Below are 7,822 nucleotides of genomic sequence, written 5' to 3' on the forward strand. Positions count from 1 at the left end.
ACCCCATGTATTCACATATCCTACATGTGTATCCCTCAAACGTCTAAGGCTGGCCAACACATGTCGTTGCCCTTTAACCTTCCGGTCACAGCAAGGACACATTTGTCAATATTCCCCCAGGAACGTACACGCAAAAGAGGCTTCCACAGGCAAATAAGCGTCTTTCACACTCCCACACTGATATGCATTGCTTTTTGAAATGTGAATCAACTGTACCACGTCATGGGACCTCCTTTGGCAGTATCAAAATATGATAATAGCTTGTCCCATTTTTTCTGGCAACAAAACAAGTGTTAAGAGGTCGCCTATGGTCTAACACCGTTTGAGACGAGGCTCAAAAGAAAACTGTCTCTGGTGTGGACCAATCAGTTTCAAGGACAATGCATATATTATCAGAGTATGTTTTTTGTTTGCATTCTGACTACAAGCATTGTGGTTAATGCAGACATGATTCCTTGTAAAAGGTTTCAGTTTTGTGTTTTGTTGCCAGAAAAAAGGGGAAAAAACCTATTATCAACTGCACCACGCATGAAAGAAAATAAATGTTGAACCCCTCCCCCACAAATTACACTGGAATGCAAGCTCATCTCCGTGTCTGCGACGGGAATGGAGTTGCAGACCTCGGCCAAGGCATTATGAACCATCAGTTCCGAGTGGCAGAGATAGGGGCGGGGGGGTGGAAAAAAAAACACACACACACAAAGCGGGAGAAGATGAAGTTTCAGGTTTTTATGTTGAACAGGCAACTTGTTGTGTGCCGCGGGTGCACAACGTTTCTGCACCGTTTGCGAAGAGGAAAACCACAGCCAGTAAAGGGGAATCGGAGAGAAGAGCTGTAGCACATAACGGCACGTGCACTCTGCTTCGTACTACGCTCGCCGCTTTTCCGTAGGTGTTGTTTAAATCCGGTGGGGGTGGGGGGAGGTTTGCATTACCGGTTACCGAAAAAAATAAAAATAAAGTTTAACAAAAACGGTTACCCACAACTATATAGAAATATTATTGGTTTTTTCGGTAAAGGCACGTAGAAGGGAAATAATAAAATAATATAAAGAACCAAGAATATGAATCCCTGCAGTCACGAAAGCTTTAAATCAAAATTGATATAGAAATATTTTGACTTAAAAGCCAATGGGAACTGCTGCAGTGGCGAAACGCTACTGGGGCGGCAGTCTACCTAGCACAGGGGTCGTCAGACCAAAATAACAACTAGAGCCGCAATGCACTGTGTGGTGAATACGAGCCGGTGGTGGTCCTTGATAAATGACGTCAAGAAGCAGCCCTTAAAGAGCAGCATGCGGCTCCAGAGCCACAGTCGGTTGGAAAGTCACGTGTCGTGGAGCAAAGTGTGGGTAGGCCCAATTCTTGTAAGGGGTCTGGCCAGCATGGAAGAAGGGGCCAAATACAGTACAGTCTGTTCCATCACGCGGTAGTTGCGTTCTTAAAGAACACCGCGTTATGAAAAAATCGCGTTAGAACAAATAATATAGGGTAAAGCGCAGTCCGCGATAACACGCAAGATGCGTACGCAGGCTGAGCAAAGACTTGAGGCGTGTGGTTGGTGGCGTCGAGAAGCATCCAGCAGCATCCCACCTTGTGTGACGCTACGCCGAGGCAGCCGCACGGCCGCTTATTCTCGCCGCAGAGTCCACTTTCTGCCCCGCCTCCTTCCCCCCCCCCCTTCTCTCTCCCCCCCTACTGCCGAGGCCTATAAAACCTCGTGCCACGGCAGATCTCTCGCCTACTTCAGCAGTTTTTTTTTGCTGTGGTTGTCCCACCTGATGACGATTGCTTGTGTTGCGATAGAAACGTCGTGATCTATTCTTTTTTTTATCTACGTGACTTTACCGAAAGAACCAAAGAGTATCAAAACACATGTTTTTGCAGAACGGACTGTGCCTCCACTAGAGCTCCCTCGAGTGGAGGTGCTTTCGCCAACAGTGGCATGAGCAAGCAGGTTCAGGGCTGCACCTTTACCTTGACGTTCGAAAACAGAAATCGATTTGGCAAACGGTTACCACTTTACTGGTTGTTGTTTCTGTTGTTTAATCACTAATGTGATGTGGCCACCGGGCAGACGGTTTCATACTTTTTCTACCACAGATACAAGATAACTACAATTGTTTCTTCACAGATATTTTCAATTCTATTCATAAATATAGTCTTCACTACAGCTATAGAATGATACTTTACATTACTCAAATTATACATGACTAAAAGTGCTATGCACTTTAAAATCTAGTTTGTTGTCCTTTCCCCGCACCTCCGATTAGCACGATTGGCCATGTACGGTGCGAATGAAGTTCAACATACATATATACAAATGCTGTATGAAATTTACCATTCAGATTTCTAGATTTTAGAGGAAATGCTGATGGGAAAACCACCTATTAATGCCAGTGTCGAATAGTATTTTGACCCCGATTGACTTCTGACCCTGGGGTCAGAATATGGTACATTATTTGTAACACTCCTCCCCCTATGGTAGCGTAATCCCCCAGCCAGTTTCGGTCATTCTTCTGGGAGTTAGCCGTAACTCTAACGCACAGGAGGAGTCATCGCCATCATCTCCATATATATAAAAGGCAAAGTGGTGAATATGTGTGTCTGTTCAAAATGTTTAGCGTACTTCCCGACATGCAACAAACTGCAAATTTGCCATGTGGATACTTTCCAGACTGTTCACCATGCAAAAATTATAAAAATACATTTTTTGGGGGTGGGGGAGCTCAGTATTGCATAGATTTTTGCACGGCAAGTGAGCTGTGACGTCAAATCTGTCACGTGGCCCGCGCATGTGGAAGCGTAACGCATTGTAGTGTAGTGCTTAGCGCGCTACGCTACAAACCCGGCGACCCGAGTTCGATTCCCGCTCACGGGCACCACCGGTGACGATTATTTGAACCAGTCCTGGGCCTCCCCTAGGTCGACTCAGCCTCAAACGAGTAACTGTTGTGGTGTGAACATCGCCACTGGGGAGACAAAGGCGGCCGGGTATGGTGAATCCAAGTCCCGGGTGAAGCGGGGTAGTACAGCTAGTAGAATATATATACCCTGGGGTTCAAACGTGATGAGGTCAAAATAGTATATCACACCAGCACAGCACCGGTGGCAGTAACGCCATGACTACGTGTGTGTGATCTAGTGACCCACTCTTTACAAGCTATACAATGTATTTATTTAAGGCTGAGCCACCCTAGGAGAGCTCCGGGCTAGTTTCAGACAGTGATCACCACTGATAATGTGCACAGGCAGGATTCAAACTTGGGTTATGAGGGGGAAGGGGGAGCACTGGTAGCACAGCACGTGATCAACCACAACGATGCCCTTCGTGTCGGCTATGCACACCTTTGCACAGGTATGTCAAATAATAAACAAACAGTAAGTCATGCTTTTGGTAAAAAAAAATTGTATTTCTATACTGCACTCATTTTGTCTGCCTCATTTTTGCAGTGCCCACATTGTGCTCTACAGAGCGACATCGACTGGGAGGACGAAAATGGCACCGAAAGCGACATCAATGGAACAAAACCCAATTCATGCTTCCTTCCTCCCATGCCCGGTGTAACTGAGAATGTGCTGCATTGTGCGGTAAGGGTCCCTTCACTTAGCCTAGCCAGCAGGGGATGAGAACACTTTGTCTCGCGCTCACGCCAGCCCTGCCTTTTTTGTGGAAGCGTCTTGAATGCGAGTGGGCTAACTGGGGGCCACGTGTTACACCAGATGCCGACACCTCGGCAGCGTGTGTGTTAATCTGGCTCAGCAAGTACAGCACCACTGGAATGCCTCGTAAGTTATTTCAAGAGCTCTCGTTTGTAAAATGACTTTTAAGATTCAGCCACCCAATATGAATGATAGCTTTAAATTATTACAGTAATCCCAAGTGCTCAATTGTAAATGTTGTGGGTTTGCTCTCTTAATACACCGGTGTGCTGAAGTAACAACAGATTGGCATGTTTTGTTTGCATGACAAACCTTACTAATTGACTGTGTTGGATGGAGGTGGGTGTACGGAACATTTATACTATGTAATCCAAGTGATAATAATGTACAACCCTTTGGCAATCCACTATTTTGTCAATCATGGAGGTTGTCTGACTATACTTCACCGTGCTGGTCAGTGCAGATGGCCCAGGACCGGTTTACATATTACACGCCGCTGATGGGGGTGATTTGGGCAGAACCACTGCTGGTCACAATTTGTATCTACGGTGCTTGTGTTATCGTACCATACCAGATACTCATTCTGAGTCGACCTAGGGGAGAACCACACTAGGTTTGCGTTACCACTTGCCATGGATATTAGCCATCGCCAGGAATCGGAACTACTGCGCCACCACATCCCACACTCACATCCACACACACCCACATGTACACACTCAACCCTTTTGTCACTCCACTGCTGGATAAGGGTCTCCCGACGCCCTGCAGTTATTTTACCGTCCTTCACAATATTCCACAAACCTGCACTGATGCCCCGCAGTGAAGGTTGGTGAAGTATAAATGTGTGTGAGGGGGGGGGTGGGGGGGACATAGTGCAGTACAACAATGGAGTTTGATGCACTGCCTTTGCACTGTCAACAACTGCCTTCTGCCGTTTCGCCGGGCAGCGCCTGAACGAGGCCCTCTCAGCCGGTGAGACGCACCGGGCCCACGTGCACTCAGCCGCCGAGCAAGTGGCGGCACACCTGGGCTCGCGGGCCCTCCGCAACGGGTCTCGCAACTCAGCGAGGGGTCGTCAAGTGGAGGAATCGAGCAGCGGGTCGGCTTGCTCCAGCACCTGCGCTTTCAGCGTCGACGCAGATAGAAGAGGTTTATACATTGCCCTCAATGGGGGTTTAAGATTTTTTTTTGACATTTGAACGTATTTGGTGGTACACCGGTGAGTGGGGGGGAAAAAAAAGCAACAATTTTTGCAAGAATTTTTTTTTTTCCGCGCGATCCGTTACCCCGGTCAGAAAATCTAGGCGGAGTGGTTAGTACGTCAAAATCAGTTCTCGTGATGTCGAAGCAGTCGGAAGACGAATGTCAATTCAAATTTAGATTTCAGACGGTTTTATGAGGACCTGGTGTGTTACGCTGCACCGGTGTACCCGCCAATACGGCCACTTTCCAAATGAGATTGAAAGCGACTATACATTAGCTCCATAATGGGGGGGGGGGGGGGGTGGTGGACACATGATTAACTCTCGAAAATATGAACAAACTGTATTATACAGGTATGTTAGCTATGAGGGATTTGCCCTATTAAACAGCCAGCAAAATCAAAGGATTGTCCATATTTTGAGGCACAATCTAACGCAATAAGAGAACTATTTAAAATTGTGTAAACGTGTTTTCACTTGACAACTACTTTTCTTAATTGCAAATCTGATAGTTGCACAGACAAAAGCACTTTGGAACGATGAGCACGAATGGCTTTTTCATAACTTTTCCGTAGTATCGTGGTAAATCTTCACAACAAGGTGAGAAGCCTTTGAGAATAAAAGTACCTTTTTTTCAAGCGAGGCCTCCATAGCACAGAGAGTAAATTTAGTTATTCAAAACAGCACCATATAAATGGTATGAAGAGACACATCATTGCTATGAGTGAGAACCTCAGTTTAAATATAACACCTATAAACAAGACATTTTGCAGTCTATATCAACTTGTAAGACTGCTTGTAAAAGTGCCAGCTCCTGTGGAGATTATGTCGCACGGTGATTCACGTGGTTTTATTGGAACCAGGTTGACCTTGAGAAGGTTACAGGTCAATGGAGTTGTTTGCCCTAAGGACTTTGACAAATATAAATGCTCGTATGAATTGCAAGAAAACTAAATTAAATGTTCACGATAGTGATTTTTTTATATTGCCAAATACTGTACATTGACATAAAAAATAAGCATTTGTGCATCATTATACCAGACAAGAGTGCAATAATAAATCTTAGATCACAGACATGAGAGACAAATAAAATACGAGGAAACACATTTATCAATCAACGCTCCGCCAATTCATGCAAGCCACAATTTAATCTCGCTCCCTTTTCGCCGACCAACATGAAGCACCGAAGAAGTTTTTTTTTTTTTACCAATACAGGTTGTAATCGTTCTGTTTCCCCATTAAATGAGAATATTCACCAGCATTCCAAAGTTTGCCTACCCCCCCCCCCATCCTGAACTGTAGGTCAGACTTCAGTGATCTGGGACAAAGACCGCGTGTGCGATCTGCCAGGGACATATGGAGGGATTTTCACGTCGCTGGATGGTGCGCGAGGAGAGGTGAGTCTCTGGCGTGAACAACACATTCCTTTCCGTCGTGTCGTCGAAGGTGACATTCACGTCTGCGCTAATCCCTTGGGGAGTTGCCCTGATAAATGCTTATTGTTAATAATCGCGTTTCACACAGGGTTCGTCTGCCCGCGGGACAACAGCGTGGCAACAAGGCGGGGGGACGAATGATGGGTGGGTGGGGGGGTAGCTAATTCTCATTGTACAACACCTGTAAAGGAAGCCTCCATCAATGAGTCACATGCATTTATTGTGCACCGATTCTTCATTTGCATACAATTACTTTTGTGGTGGTTGCATCTGGTATGCTTTGATGCCAGCATCAGGTTTAGTCTCTTTGCGGAGAATGTTTTTGCAGGCGCGAATTTTTTTTGTACAGCGGTGCAACTGCACTGAGGCCCGCAGGCCACGGGGGCTTGAGGGCCAGGCTATGAAGAGGGGACATTGGACAGGGCTGCCTATTTCATGGAGTTGGCCAAATCATAGCACGTGGGATCACAGAGCTTCAGGCAATTGTTGGCACCAATTTCGCTTGCCTTTCCCGTGCCCCTATACAAAACCTATGCACGTTACACATTCTAAATAGTTTTGAGATTGCAATATGCATGAATGATGCCATATGAAAATAACACATATACTTAATTATTTTATCACGTGCACGATATCCCGTGCCAACGATGCTACGATACTGCTCTGAGCCACCCCAAGCGGTAAACTGGGATTTGGAATGTGTGATCACATTCCACGGTGTCTGCATTGCGTGCGCCCAGTCCTGCTGCAGCGCAGGACGTCGACGTAGCGGCCTCTCCCTGGACTCCAGCCGGCCCAGCGATGGTAGCATCAGCGAGGACGAACCGTTGAGCGGCACCGAGCGCCGCGTACCCCGGCGTCCCGACCTCTGGGCGGAAACTCAGAATCCGGAGCCCGTGGCGCTCCTTCCTCACGGGGCCGAGCGCGAGGGCCGGGACGCGGATGCAGGCGCGGTCGTCGCGGTCGCGGACGGAGTCAAGGAGGCCGCGGTGGAGCCGGGCCTGGCGATCGCGCGCCGTCTGTCCGAGGAGAGGCCCTCGGCTGCCGAGATGGGCATCACGCACTCCTTCGACCCGGGGGGCCGGGCACAGCCCAGGGCCCGCCGGCCGTTCGCCCGCAAGAGTGGCCAGGCGGAGGCGTCCCCGCCGCCGCAGTCCAACTGTGCGCTCAGGCGGCTGAAGAGATTTCAATTGAGCCAGCTCACCTGCAAACTGAGGTGACTCGCCGAAATGGGGGGCATGCGGGGGTGCACTCGTTGATGTATTCGTATGTACACGCAGAATACGTGCAGTCGAGCTGTGCGTGCAAGAGTGTTGATGATTTGCTGCAAACCGTGTGCAAATAATATTACGTTTTGACTTAATTGGGTTTATAAAAATTTACAAATTCGACTAAAATTTGGGAAAGGATACTAATGAAATGACTTTGCATCATGACACTTGATAGAATTTCTGCTATGTTTGATACAACCCCACGTTCATTTTCTCTGCAGGAGGTGACGAATCCCAGAAGCTGTGAGCG

The 7,822-nt window shown here is 47.5% G+C and overlaps 1 long non-coding RNA gene across 1 annotated transcript; it reads left to right on the top strand.

Moving 5' to 3' along the window:
- Positions 1 to 4,549: 4,549 nt before the first annotated feature.
- On the top strand, positions 4,550 to 7,218 carry LOC144933872 (uncharacterized). Its single transcript, XR_013637101.1, has 3 exons — positions 4,550 to 4,812; positions 6,168 to 6,262; positions 7,042 to 7,218. It is a non-coding gene; the product is annotated as an uncharacterized LOC144933872 (long non-coding RNA).
- The last annotated feature ends 604 nt before the right edge of the window (positions 7,219 to 7,822 follow it).

This window comes from Lampetra fluviatilis, chromosome 1, assembly GCF_964198595.1.
Source record: "Lampetra fluviatilis chromosome 1, kcLamFluv1.1, whole genome shotgun sequence".
Taxonomy (NCBI): domain Eukaryota; kingdom Metazoa; phylum Chordata; class Hyperoartia; order Petromyzontiformes; family Petromyzontidae; genus Lampetra; species Lampetra fluviatilis.